Source organism: Eutrigla gurnardus, assembly GCF_963514095.1.
Source record: "Eutrigla gurnardus genome assembly, chromosome: 16".
NCBI classification, from domain to species: Eukaryota; Metazoa; Chordata; class Actinopteri; order Perciformes; family Triglidae; genus Eutrigla; species Eutrigla gurnardus.
In genome coordinates, this window is record NC_139927.1 from 11,904,252 (window position 1) to 11,919,209 (window position 14,958).

Sequence of the window (14,958 nt, forward strand, 5' to 3'; positions counted from 1 at the left end):
ACAGTGGATTCATTCAGATGAAGCACTTAAAATGCGCGTGTGTTTGGGGGGCATGCGTGTGGGCATGAGCCCAACGAGGCAGAAAGGGTGCCAGTAGCCTTTGAGGAAGGAGCATGTGTCCGGCATCCACTGCTGTTGTGCTGGGTCACAGATGTCACCTGCTCCAGCAGCCTGCCTCACACCACTCGCCCTCCCCGACCACTTGCCCACTTGTAAACAGCACCAAACTGGGGGTGAATACAAGTCGTACACAGTGTAATTATTTGGATATTATCGGATTGTTTTTTTTTCAGATTGAAACACGGGTCACCGAATGATCGCAAATGTCACTCCGATGAAATGAGAGAAATGCTATCTAGAGCTGCTGGCTATGGTATGGCCTTGCCAAGTACTGACACTGCAAAGTTAAACTGAATTAAACACTGCTGCCTGGTGGGTTAGTGGCCTTAAACACAGCAAATTAGCCTGGAAAGGAGCCCGGCAATGGGAAACATACTTAGATAATGTCAGCCACAAGGAAACGTGTGAAACCACCATCCCACAAAATAAATCAACTGTGAGACAAAGAAGTGTGTGTACGTGTTTGTGTGTGTGTCAGTGTGTGTGTGTGTGTGTGGCAAGTGCATATAGACTGCAAATCTTTTAAAGGAGCCCCCTTGCATATTTGTGTGGTCATCTTTTAGAGGGCCTGAAATTCCTTTTGCACGCCTCACCACTTGTTTGCTTGTGAAGCCGAGAATGCTTTACCACAGGAATCCTCCGTGGAGATTGTTGATGTGTGCATGTCCCACCCTCTCTCTCTCTCTCTCTCTCACACAGACACACTAGCACACACACTAAATGTTCCCTCCCACACATCATGGACATTTCTTTCCTGAGCCTGAGGGCCTGTCCACACAAAAACGTTTTCAGTGCGTAAACGCATAAGTCTTGTGCGTTTCGCCCTGTCGTCCATACGAATCCGGCGTTTTCGCGGTGTGAACTTTTTTGAAACCAGCTCTCAGGGTGGAAAAGAAAAAAATGGCACCCCTCCGCTTCGTGATCATTTTCGTGTAGACGGCGAAAACAAATACGCTGACGTCATCGCCCCGCTCCTCGACCCTCGAGCCTGACTGCTTCCCCCGCAACGTCCCATAACAACAACAACAACGGCGGCCTCCGTGCTCGTAGCAGATATTCTGCTCGTCTGTACGACGGCGTATCAGGGCCACTGTATGAAAAAAAAAAGAGCCGAGAGAGGGGGGCGATATTCCGGGAAAAAAGTCGCGGATATGCTACTTTATTACGATGCTAACAAACAACCGCTAGCTAACTTCCCATGAATGTAGGCATTTATTTGTCTAATTAATCCAACCTAACGTGTGACAACGCCTCGTCAAGGTCCTTAGGGTGACGGCTATTGATGCTTATTGTTGGTTTTATTTATACGGGCCAAATTGTCCTCTTATGGGTGTTTATTGATCGGGTGGTCGGGTGGATATTTAGCCGTAGCTCTCACGTGTTGCCACAGCAACGGCAAACATCCGGTCACGCTCCGTCTCTTCTTCTGCATTTTTGTAGCAGAAACAGCACCACATATAGGCCTGGAATATGTACTACAGCGCGCTGAGTCGTTTTCAGTGGATTCGTCTGGACGCAGATGTTCTTGAAACGATGCCAAGGCAAAACGGAGAAAAAAAGTTTGTTTTGCTTCGTGTGTACGGGTCCTAAATAACAAGGCATATTAGGGAAGCACTGCCAAGACCCCTTTTTATTATTCCTCTTAATCTCGGGTGCTTATGGGTCAATGGCTACCATCACTCCACCCTACGCCTCCACTCTCCTCTTCAGACCTCCCCTCTCTCCAACTATCCAGCAGAAACAGACAAGTGGTTATACCCTGTCCCCTATGGATCCCCTACTGCTCTGCACTAATAGATCAGGATAGGACGGCATGGCACGCTCCTGCTACACAACCGCTGCGTCCTGCCGAGAGTAGCAGGACTCCCGGTGTGACTGTCGACGGGGACACACTGTCCTCGTTGTGAGGGGTCCGCAGCAATGTCGGCAACCCACCCAACCCTGTTTAGTTTACAATGCTTGTGGCGGGGGGGGCCTGTCATCATCATTCATAGCTATTAGTGTTATGGATTAAATTGTTTACTACAACATACATCTACCTTCTTTTTCTCTTAAACTTAAATTTAACTTTAAAAAGGGTGAATATTGTGGTATTTTCTTTAGATTGCAATGTATAGCAGGGGAAAAAATGGAGTACCAGTTTTTTTTCCAACATTGCATAAGCTTACAGGCGACTTCCAGCTGTTATTTGCAACATCCATATCCATAATTTGGACTCTCTCAAGCTCTCTTATATCATTCTTCACACTACTATTCCTGAAACCTTTTTGTATGTCCAACTGAATGCAAAATCATGAATGCTTTGAGGAGAAACCATGAATGAGTGTACCATTACCGCCGTACCGCACCCTCACCCCCACTCTCACACAGCCTGTTCAAGGCGAAAATGTTGAGCCGTTAGTCCACCTCGCTGTTCTGTATGAAAGGTATGGTGGCAAAATATGGAGCCAGAGTCCTTCGCCGCTGAGTCGACGATGGTCGCAGGGTCGAGCCGAATGGACAGCCGATGGGGCGATCGGGAACAGGTGAAAATACCTTTGACTTACACTTTGTATGATTTATTTTATTTAAAGCAATGCAAAAAAATCAGTACTTAGACACGCACATCACTTATCCTTTAGTAAGGCACCTTGTAAACTAGGTTTTGAAGGTGCTTTGTAAAATTTAAGCTACTTAAAAGGGTCATGTGTCATCTGCACACATTCAAGGACAAAATAAGATTTGTTTCTGGTAAAGAAACCAATCGGGTAGAAAATCAACTTGGAACGGTTTGGACTTGGAACAGACCAAGAGATTTGGACAAAGCTGTCAAGATTTATTTCTTTAGTTATGAAAGGATAGCCTTGTTAACTTCAGTTCTGTGAGAGAAGGCCAGGGTGGCACCTAGGGGGTAACTTGCTTTTGTGTTTATTGACATGAGTAGGTGAACTACAACAAAGTGCGAAAGTTTACCATTCATATGATACAATGGCACCGTAAAAATTGGTTTTGCTTGGGAGAAACATCCAAGGACATGAAGAGGGTTCATTCACGTACGACGTCAGGGCACTAGGTGCATGATGTACGGGCCTGGTGGGTGCTTGCAGCCAATGCGTCTAATCCCAGTTAAGACAAGCCCGGCAGGCGAGCCGACACAAAGGAGCTTGGTCCAGCGTTAGTGGAATTATAGCAAAGCCTCTCCTCTGTTGTTATGCTAATCCACAAGACAATGATTATCTGCAGGGGCAACGTTGCCACGGTGATAAACATGGCTCAAGAGTGCCTCAATTAGGGCGCCAATTGCCAGCGGAAAGCAAAGACGGAGTGAGGTTGATGATGCTCCTATGAATGGGGAAAAAGCGTGAAAGGCGTTTTATTATTCCAGCCGAGTGGACGGGTCAGCTTTCAAATAGAAAGGTAAGCTTACAGATGAAGCTCGACCCTCACAGCTCGACCTTTGCTAGGCTAGACCCACTCCGTGCTGTACAGACTTCCCCACTCACTGGGACAAGTACAAGTGTATATAATTAACTCTCAAAGGCAGACAGGATACGTTATTCTGCAGCAACTATATGGTGCTTTTATGGCTCTCAAAAACTTGTTCTCTATTCTGTGAATGTGCCGATGATAATGATGAAAAAACATGCCATACGGGGAGGTGATTTGCCTCATTCATCCTCTAATGTGACAGGAAGGCAGTTCAGGTGGTTGCACTCTTTTAGTTTTTGTTTAAACATCAAGAGTTGGAGGACAACCATAACACTGGAATCATCTATAATAATCCTGCATTTACTCCATAAATCAAAGTGAGGAGGCAAAGCCCTCGCCGGGTGTTTAAAGCTCCTCGCAGAGTTGATGTGCCAACTTTAATTCTTTGCTGTTGTCACAAGATCAAAGAAAGTAAAAACCGGGCTAGAGGAGGTTGTTTTCTGTTTCTGGAGCGGCTTGTCACACTATTTTACAGATGCATATTTGAAGACCTGGTACTGCGGCTGGCATCACACGAGTATCTCCCCCATCCTTGTCAAAACTAGCTCTGGGTCACAGACAGACAGTATACATTAGGGATGCAACGGTTCTCAATATAATATTGAACCGTACGGTACGCCATGCTCAGTTCAATACGCACTTGTGCAGTGAGGTATTTTTGGGTTTTGCAATAAAAAAAATTGCACGTCATTTCACGTTTCCGTGTATTTGTCTCTGAATTGGCTATGTTGGAGCTTTAGAGGAGCACTTGAACTCAGCATGTGTTCACGTGCTGCGATGGGGAAACGCCACCCTGCCGAGTAACTATCCAATGTCCTGGAAGCAGGACAGCTGAGCAGGTAACACCGTCAGTTAAAAACAGTTGTATCTCGTTGATGCCTTCCAACAAGCCGATTCTACCGGTGCAGAAAACACAAGAACAGAACAAGTGCAGTGGGACGTTTATTGCTAAAGTTTTGCAGCCCTTTTCCGTACTTCCATCACCTTATCAAAACGCTCAATCTTTACACTGCCATCGCGTACACTTTTCAGTAATGTAATGTCGAAGTGGGAGATGAAGAGTGCATACTCTAAACCTGCATGAAAGTCATATATAGGCTACTGAAGTATAGGTTTTTTTTTTTTTAAAACAGTGACTTTATGTTTTAAATATGTACATATTTCAAATATGTACATTTACTTTTTAAATTGTTTTACCCCCTTTTATCCTATACCAGTCGTCAAGACTAAGAAGCCCTTGCATTTTAAAGTGTTGTGTTTTTTTACATATTTATCTATTTTATTACACAATAAACTTGAATGCGCACAAAATGTGTACCGAAGCCGAAACAAAATCATAACCCAAGAACCGAGGTACATATTGAACTGTGGGCTAAGTGTATTGTTGCATCCCTAGCATACATCCCAATATTTCAGCCAACCTACATCCTGTCCATCTAGTCTTCTCTCACAGATCTATGCTGATCCGTTAGAAACGGTTCATGATTTTTTGGCATGCGGTCAGTCACTTGCTCTTGCTCTCTTCCTTCCCTGTCCCAAAGCTACAACATCATAATAAGCTTGGACTGCTGTGTCATCTCATTGAGTCCTATTAGGGACTCTTATATCTGACTGGCATGTTGCTAATGCTCTCCCAGACCACAGCTAAAACTGAGGAATGGGTCTGCCAAGCGGGCCCTTTAAAGTCTCCTCTACATTGATGGCCCTGGTAATAAAGAGCAGCGGGGTTCTGTTGGAGGGTGCTACCACGACAACATGAAAAGAGAGGAAGGCGGGGTGGTGACACCAGGTGATGCAACACCCCTGGGGCTGCATGACAGGCATGTTAGATGCAAATGGTCTCATGCCAATTTGCCGTGGGTTTTGCCATAGGTGAATGCCTGTGCTGCCCAGTCACATCTTTATTAGATGCTCAGAGCAACTGACATAGTATAGAGTGTGTGACTGTCTGGTTAGGTTGGGTGTGAGGGGTGGTGGTTAGAAAAATAGAAAACCACATGGTGTGACTTGGTGTGAACAGTGAGTCAGGGTCGCTGTTTGTACTAGATTTGATGAAAAAAAAATGCTACTGAACCCCAACCCTAAAGCTGACGTGGTAAAGCAATGATTGCCTGTGAATCTAATTGGGAGCTAAGTGCAGGTGTTGGTTTTGGACAAGAGGTCCTACAGGGTTAACTTTATAGTCCAGCTAATGTAGCAGAGTAAATGTAATGTCTTTTATTTAACCCAATGATCTGCTCAAAAACACCAGTTGAAAAGAAATTAAGAAAACAGCAATGACGGACCGGGATAGGGACAAAGTCAAAGAGGAAGGGATGGGGAAACGAAACATTAAGTACTAGAGAGCGTTTTATTCTTGGAGCCTCCAGAACATCAATAAAGCAGCAGCAACGGTACCTCCCAAATCCCAAACTGATAAAAGACCACACTACTCAAGACACACTAATAATCGGTATTGGCTCTGAAAATGCCATATCATCCGACCCCCGTTTCTTAAACATTATTTATGCAGGAATTGTTCTGCAAAGTGTGACATTACAGGAAAGATGGCAGAGGCCAGGGGGTGGCATGTGACAAACGTAACGAGTCAAACTAACACACAGCTTTCTAGTAAATGTGCAGCTCAATTTACCCTCAATGCCATGGTAACCACTGTTAAACAAAACAAACAATTATAGTAATTATTTAATTTAGAAGTAATGTGGAACTGAACAATGAATTAGCCCCCATTTTGCTGAAAACCCCCTGGCAGCCAATGAGGATCTGTGTTTTCTGGAGAGTAATAATGCCACAGGAAGGAAGTTCAGGTGGTTGCACAGTCACAATACATGCACATAACTTACGTGAACTGCATCTGCAAACACCTGCCGTCTGCACTGTACAGGGGCTGAAAATACGTATTGATATTGCAGTATAAAAGAGTGCAATATCTATAATGCAAAGTCTGCGACATGAGAATTATTAACTTGTTTTATAACTCAATCAATAACTGAAATATGGGAAATGAGACTTTTCCGGCACACAGGACTCCTTAATACCCAGAAATATCATTAAGCAACAAGAGATTGGACATCACTCAGTGGTGTGATGGCTGACATTCCCACAGTCGTGCAAAGGGCAAGCTCTTGGAATTGTTTCAAGTCACATTCATTAAGTTAATATATCCTTAAAATCTATTCTTCAAATGCACTGCAACTGCAAGATAGCCAAAATAAAGCTGCTGTGATGTTTTGTCCACATTTTGCAGATCTCGCGCTCTGTGATATTCTCCTCCATCTTTGGATGAGCAAATTGCAGGGGTATGAATTAATGTCAAAACCATTAAAATGCTCCTAAACACATTTGTGATCCCTTCAGTTTGTAAAAACATGCAGATATTCCAGTTGTTCTCCATTATTTGAGGGAATAAAACTATAAACACCAGAATTGCCAATAGAAATATACAAATATGTTACATCCTGATGACAGTCTGTAACACAAAACCTAATATGTTGGGTTATGGCATTTCATTCGATCACGTTTTATCTAGCTCGAATTCTAGTCCCCTTCTTTTCCACCCCTATCCCTTGCTCAGTTGAATCCACCTCAACCCTAAAGGAGTTGTGAAAGGAACTGAAAATAATAAGCCACCCTCAGATACTGTGTTGAAAATCGTCAATATGGGATGAACAATGCATTCCAGGAGTCGTTCTGCGATTGTTTACGGTTTTGTTCTAGCCACATTCTTTCAGCCTTCCTTGTCTAATTTGACTTCAGTTAGTGATTTCCTATGTTTACCAGAGTGATTTTCAACAATCCCCAGAGAAAAGGCCTGACAAGACAATGGAACAAACCGTTTTATTTAGCTGTCGGTTATAGACCTATATGTATGGATCACAAAGAATGAAAGTATATTAGAGCTTTTCCCCCTTTTTTTAAGCCATAAGCAACATTTCATGAGAACACGACTTGCTGCTGCTTTGCATTCTGGTCTATTGAGACTGCTTATTGGATCAATTAGCATAATAGCCTGGTTAACAACGGATTCCTGTCGGTGTAATCATTGATGATTGATCATTTAAGGTGAATGACCATGCCCCTTCATACCTGTCTGATCTCCTTAAACCCTATCTATCATGTTGTGCTCTCCAGTCTCAGAGTACAGGACAGTACTGTCTGTCCCCAGAGTTACACATAAGTCAGCAGACTGGAATGCTCTCCACACTCACATCAGACAGGCTAACTCTGTCCTGGCCTTCAAATCCATTCGCCTCAACTTCCTGTTCCTTGTTTATTGTTTGATGACTTCACGCCTTGTATGCATATTGTCTTTGTCTCTCCCCCAGTGCGTTTGTTTCCTTTTTCTCGTGAATGTCATGCCTGGGATTTGCCTCTTATGCGTTTGTGTGTTCCCTTTCCAGGTCTCCATAGTGAGGAGGAGGTTATGTGGTTCAGGTCCAGATCTGTCAGTGGCACCTGAAATTTGCTCGATATCTCTGCAGATCCATCTGTCAAGTTTTCTTGATCTTGGTCTATTCTGTACACATGCCGTACAACATTCACTCAAAATGTCCTTGTTAAATGGTATTTATAGGGGTGTTTTTCCTCATCAGAAATTGAGGGAGTGTTATATGCTGTACAAGATGTCAATCCCCTTGAGGAAAAAAGTCTGATTTGTGATACTGGAGTATATGAATAAAATTGACTTCACTTTCGGGACGTTTATCTTCATATTCTGTAAAGTGGATGTTTGTATCTGCAGTGCATGAATGCAGATTTTGCTGTATATTCACAGTGTGGCTGCTGTCTGATTGCTACCTTGCTGTCTGCCTGAGCGCCATGCTGAGCCAGGTGACAGTACTCCTGCAACGGAAATCCAATCAGGCCAATCCTCTACGATCCCCTTTCCATCCTCTCAGCCACCGCCGTACACCGCCAACCATCGGTAACACACACTGCACATGCCACACACACACACACACACACACCACACACACACACACACACACACACACACACACACACACACACACACACACACACACACACACACACACACACACACACACACACACACACACACACACACACACACACACACACACACACACACACACACACACACACACACACACACACACACACACACACACACACACACACACACAATGAACTCATTCATACCTACAGAATTGGACACATGCACAATAACCACCTCATCTCCACTGAACTTGCCACAGCCGCCGGGGAGGTTAGTGTTACGCAAAAGTCTGAATCCCCTCCAGCTAGAAAACTACATAGTGTAGCTGACCTTACAGTTTGACCTCACAATGGAGGTCACAGAAATGAGTTTATCCCTTGGGGATCAATAGTGTAGCAGCAAAAATCCACAGACACTCCACCCACCATGGCAAACAAACCCTCCAGGAAGCAGGACTGGCACCACTGACATAAATAGCCCATCGCCTGCGAGAAAGATAATGAAGGCCATTCATCGTAATCCAGGTCCTACTTTCCAGGGGCCTGGGGTTGAACCCTCTCTGGACCTGCGTGGAGGTCACACACAGGCCACCCAGTACTGGCCGGTACTGGATCAGATACCAGTGTCTAAATGGAGTCCATTCAATAGTCCTTGTGTGTGTGTGGGTAGAGGTGGAGTGGCTGCTGGGAATTTGGGCTTCCTGTTGAAAACAGAATAATATCCACAAACCCCATGCGGAGGCAAGCCTGTCACACAACCTTTCTACCCATGTGTGGGATATGCACCCATTCTGTCAGATGAGCTCATAGTCTTATTCTTTTCCATCCCCATGTGTGTGTCTTTGTGGGCTTGTGTATTCTGTGTTCTGGCTGCAGAATGAATTTAGGCTATTGTCACTGTGATCCTAATGGCCAGCATCTGGCTCTCTGGCGCTCTTCTTCTTCTTCTTTTTTTTTTTTTTTTTTGGTGGGGAGAGTGGGGGGTGGGAGTGAGGTGGGGAATCTGACTGCTTACGCCTCAAGCCGCGCAGCTGTCCCAATTACTACCTCTCTCTTCTCTCCTAATTTCCCCCTCCGTACCCATCTGCCTCTTCTACATTCCAAATCTCTGTCCCTTCCATCCAAAGTCACCAGTGTGGGTCTGCACATCCAGGATGCCCCCCATCCTAGACAGAGCCCTTTAGAGACCAAAGTAGGTTTAGATCCTGTTTTAAGTTTGATGCTATGAGGTGCATAAGACTCAGACAGTGCGGTATCTTGTCATGCAGTTAAGAATTTTTAGCAGCATCCCTGAATCCCTCCAGCCCTCCATGCCTGCTCTGATCCTGGCCTGAGCTGGGGACTCAGAGGGGCTGACAAGGCTGTTTGATGGGCCATAGGCACAGAGCATCAGGGGATTTGTGGGTAGGTGGGTGGGTGGTTGGTTGGCAGGAAGAGGGGGGCTGTTTGTGTCCCACAGTGAGTCCCTCAGCAACTTCTGATGAGCTAAAAATGCTCAGTGTGTGTCATACCCTTGTCAATATAGTTCATCGTGCAGAGGAGGCACTGCAAACTTCACTGCATTCTTCTGATGATGAGCATTCACAATAAAGCCATACATCATATATATGCACACTTGCATACAATACACAGACAGCAAAATTAATGCAAAGGCACATCGGCAGCTGTGCAACAAGGGGTAGTTAAGTGCTTTCGACTGAAAATGAGCAAGAAAAAAAGGGGAAGGAGAGAATTTCAGCTCTGCATGTGGATGGGTACATGCATATTTCTGGACGGCTCAGATGAGCTGAGAGGAAAATGTCGTAAGACCCACTTCCCAGCTAAAGCTGCAGCAGGAATAGCTCCCCGAGATACAGCAAAAGCAAGCACACATAAGTGCGCACACACACAAATACACATCTTTTCTGAGTGCTCTGCAGGCTGGCCAGCCTCCCTGCAGGGCCAAACAGAGCTGGGGCAGCACACTCTTTGAGTGGGAGTCCAGGTCAGGATCTCTGACTGGTCTACCCCTCAACCCAACACACATCCACGCATCCTGCAAGCCCACCCAAAACAGCTGTGGCTAAGGCATTATGTGGTCTAGATCCAGTCCCTATACAAATCCAATCTGATGCCACATGGCTACCGGGCCAAGTTACTATTGTGCCTGTCTGACCGAATTTCGATCCAGAACTCCCCTTCTTTCACTCTGTCTGTAGACATTCAGCTGAGTAAGACAGGTAGACAAGAAGCGAGACATTTAGACAGGCAGACAGTAGGGCAGGCCTGCTGGGGCCTTTTCTTTTTCTGCTGCCAGAGAATGCTATCAGCCTGGATCAGGCTAGGCTGCTGCACATGCTGAGCTTCAGCAACCTCACGGCCCAGCTCGTTTTTCTCCATGGAAACCTGCCCCACACTCGCCCTGTGATTGGCTCGTACAATTACTAGACAGACACTCTGTCTTACAATACAGATAATAGTGGCCCTCTGGTAGGATGAGAGCAGGAGAAGAGTGATGGCAGAAATTAATTTTTCCTACAGATTTTGTCCATTTAAAGAGGTTTGCATCCTGTAAGATTACGAGAAATCAGAAATTACAGGTATGTTTCTGCACATGGCATAATTACAGTTATCTCTACAGCGTCTACTCTGATGCACAAGACGTCACGGAAATTCTCCACATTAATATCTTAAGAGGTTAATGACTATTTTCCCCATCTCTTTCCTGTTGCCTTCAAAAACCTAGAGCTTAGATGATACAGAAAATGGACATTGAGCACCACTCTCACATGACAAATGCCAGCCAAATGCTTACACAGGACATTGTTCACTGAACCGTATGGATGAACAAGCTAACTCTGTATCTTTCTTGTCTTGGCAGACCAAGTGCTTAATAATAAGACTCAGAAATAGGTGTGTGCCCATGTATCCATATATAATAATTTCAGTCTTTCCCTTCCTCAAAGCAGAGACAACAAAGGCAAAAGCTTCTTTTCAATGGCTTCTGCTCTATTTACACGACATTGTCTGGAATTCGTGAGGAGAAATACCCTGCACAGAGATTAACAATACCAACAAAACAATGCTTCCAGATGAGCCTTCCACTTTTGGTGGGATTGTTACTTGCTGCAGCTGGCTACAAGCATTGCTGTGTCTTGCATTGCCTCTCCATTTCAATGTGCTTTGTGCTTGTAAGCATGAAGCCCCCAAACATGTCTTCAAAATGTGTTGTTTTTTTCTTCCTCCATAACTCGATTCAGCCTTCTCTTCTCAGCCACCTGACGTTTTTCAGGGGAGAAAAAAAAGGATATATCTGGGACAACATGGTGCAAAAAGGGGATGTATGAACAGCACAGTGAAGCCAATATCAAGCATTATACACACACTGTACAGTGAGCCAAAATACTGTGATGCTTGAAATTAGAATAGCTTTTCATGCAAACAGAGGCACTTGCTGTGCAGGTGACAAGCTGCTACTGCAGACAGAATTGAAATGAAAAACAAATCCAACTGCCTTTTTTTAAATAAAAGTCCACTTGGCAGTGGCTCGCTACGCTAAACCAAACAGAGAAATTGAGCTTGCCATGTGGCAAATGTGCACAGTGTTAAATACAGATAAAACTACGAAATGAGTCACCGCCCATTTTTGCTCACTACACCGCACCTAACCTCTTTGGCAGAGCAACACTAATATGTTTAATGAACTCATTAGTCAAAAATGAAGACAGGCAGTGGCATGAGGCATGGAAGGAGGAAGCACAAAGGGCACAGAGGGAGGGAAACGAAGGAAGGGGAAAGACAGAAAATAGCTGAAGTGAGGCAGGGGGGGCCTACCTCTCTAGAAAGCACATTCCCCTGTATTATAGATGCAGTATCATGTGTTACAAGCCAACTGGTAGCAAATGCAACATTTGTCCCATGCAATTAATTCAACAAGCAGAAACAACACAACCTGGGAGGCATTCTGCAAAAAAAGCGTCAAACCTGCCAAGTAAATTTCAAGGGTTAGCTTGAGTGTTAGCGCTACTATTTAATTTAAGTGCTTCATCAAAATTACACAGCCTGGAATGAACTGCTCTAATGTAATTATTTGCTCTTGGCTGATATAAAATGGGTCCACCCATGGCGACACCTATTCATTCCCAAAAATGAAACGATCCAAGCAAAATCGCAGCCAAAGCATGAGTCACTTTTCTTTATGTCGAAAAATTGGCCTGACAGTTTAAAACACTTCAGATTTAAATAGAGGTCTAGCTGAAGCCGCAGTTAACTTGCTATGGCATGGACTGCTGTCACCACAATATATGACTGTTTACTTATTCATGAATGGGTTAGCACTACTAACTCAATCAATCTGCCTCCAGTTACGCAAGCTGACGTTATTAGATAACATTAATGATGCATTAGTCGTCCATGGGTGTTGGGTTTCTCCCTTGTCAGCAACTACGCTTCACACGAGAACACAATGGATATTGGCCGCAAATGGATCGAAACTTGGGGGGATAATTGTGGCATTATACAACGCTATGAGCTAATAATTCATCACCAGACAATATGCTGTCAAAGGATATTTAAAAGAAACACTGCGCTTCAGAGTTGAAATATGTCTTATAATATCACCTTCAGACATTAAGGGATATGAAATACTACGGTTAATGGGACAAAAAAAAATAGGCAGTACGTCATCCATATCGCAAATCGATTCCATGCCACGAAAGTGATAAGATATTGCACTTATTTTCCATTGAATCTGTCATATATAGGACTTTTTTTAAAGATTGTCTTGCAACACATTGTTTCTTGGCAGGCTGCAGTTCTGAAAAGTGTGGCAATATTACACCCATCTATATGATAAGAATTCAAGACATTTGTTGTCGCTTTTGACAGGCATACATCCTCAAATGGGGCCCTCAAATGGGATTTTAACCTCTATCAGTTGAGCCCCACTGAACCATACGTACATACATGCTGCCATCTACATTATCATCGAAGTGTGTGGGGAAGGGATGGGAGGCTGAAATCACCCACTCCCCCTTGACTGTCCCGGTGTGATGAAAGAATGAAGCTCGAAATGAGCCGAGCCCAGCCCCGTCGTTACACCACAATCACACAATCACAAGGCCTTATTACACATTAACCACATCTCGAGATATACCAAACAACAAACGCCTCCCTGACACTACGGCTGAAACACAGACGGCCGCTTTGTCTTGCTCGCCACACGTATAAAAACACGTTAACGGACACACACGCTTGTCAAGGAACCTCCCCGTGTCATACGTCTGTAGGTTTCACGCCGTGGGTGTGCGAGGCTGGACGGGGGTTTCAAACGCGTTTCGCTGTCATATAACGGCGAGAAGTCCTATATGCCGACGACAAACCGAAAACAAACGCACACACACGGAGACAGCTAGCTTATATGCTACACGCTTCTAGCACTGTTGATGCCTTTAGCCTCAACTATCACTATCATGCTACGCGGTCCACATAATGCTGCGGTGACGGCGACGCGGATATACACTGCACGTTGTTTTGAAGATGCCCACTTTGCTTTTTTTGCAACCCCGCTAATGCGAATAAGCAACAAATGAGAACGCGGGGGCAGTTTATTTTGAATGTAACTTACCGGAGTATCAACGGAACATCCTCCCGAAGCGGAGCAAAACATCCGAGTAACGGCGCCGATATAACGGGACCAGAAATTCCTACCCACCGTGACCGCTATTTGGTCACCGTGATCTCAGCGGCGACGCAGTCAACAGGCCGGGATGTAGCGGGAGGGAATCTATGAGCCGAGCCTCTGTAGCGACTACAGTTCCGCCATGCAGCAGCTTTATTGTCGCCTACCTTGGTATGATACACCGGCTTCCAGCGGCATCCGACCGTTGCTGCGGAGGCTGGGTCTGACGCAGCGGCAGCCGAGAGTTGTTGCTCCAGGAAAAAAATGAGTAAAAAAGGCTGCGGCGGAAACAGGAACTGGGAGAGCCGGGATCTATGAATACGGCAGTCGAGGCTGCTCTGTGGGGATCTGCTGGATGGCCGGCGTTAACACAGACCAGAGGGGGGAAACTTCATATCCGGTCATGGTTTTTCAAATTAAAAGGCCGTGTGGTCACCAAGTTACTCACAACATTTCTGCTATAACTTTTAATTTTTGTTGCACTTGTATGTGGCAGCTGTGAGAGAATTGTAATAAGTTTATTCCATGAAAATTGAATCATTAGCACTACCGTTAAACACAAATGGCTGTGCTTGAATATGAAGATTATCAAAAAAAAGTGTGAAGTATACTTAACTACTTCAATCCAATGGAAATAAACTTGAGTTTGGTAACGGTCCTAATTTATTTAACCTAAGCAGTTGGCCACCTTTATACGACACTGAATAATAAATAATAAGTCACCTATACCTCCTCTGGACTAATGCCCATAT

The 14,958-nt window shown here is 44.7% G+C and overlaps 1 protein-coding gene across 2 annotated transcripts in view; it reads right to left on the reverse strand.

Annotated features, from left to right (window-relative positions):
• The window catches only part of fut8b (fucosyltransferase 8b (alpha (1,6) fucosyltransferase)), a 76,865-nt gene extending 62,331 nt beyond the window's left edge, over positions 1–14,534 (reverse strand). The window contains exon 1 of one of the 2 annotated variants that reach the window (XM_084030030.1): positions 14,374–14,534. The gene's annotated coding sequence lies outside the window, so the exon portion shown is untranslated. Of the gene's footprint in view, positions 1–14,152; positions 14,169–14,373 lie in introns of those variants that run through there. The other variant, XM_084030031.1, reaches the window with a different exon arrangement.
• Between the last annotated feature and the right edge of the window lie 424 nt (positions 14,535–14,958).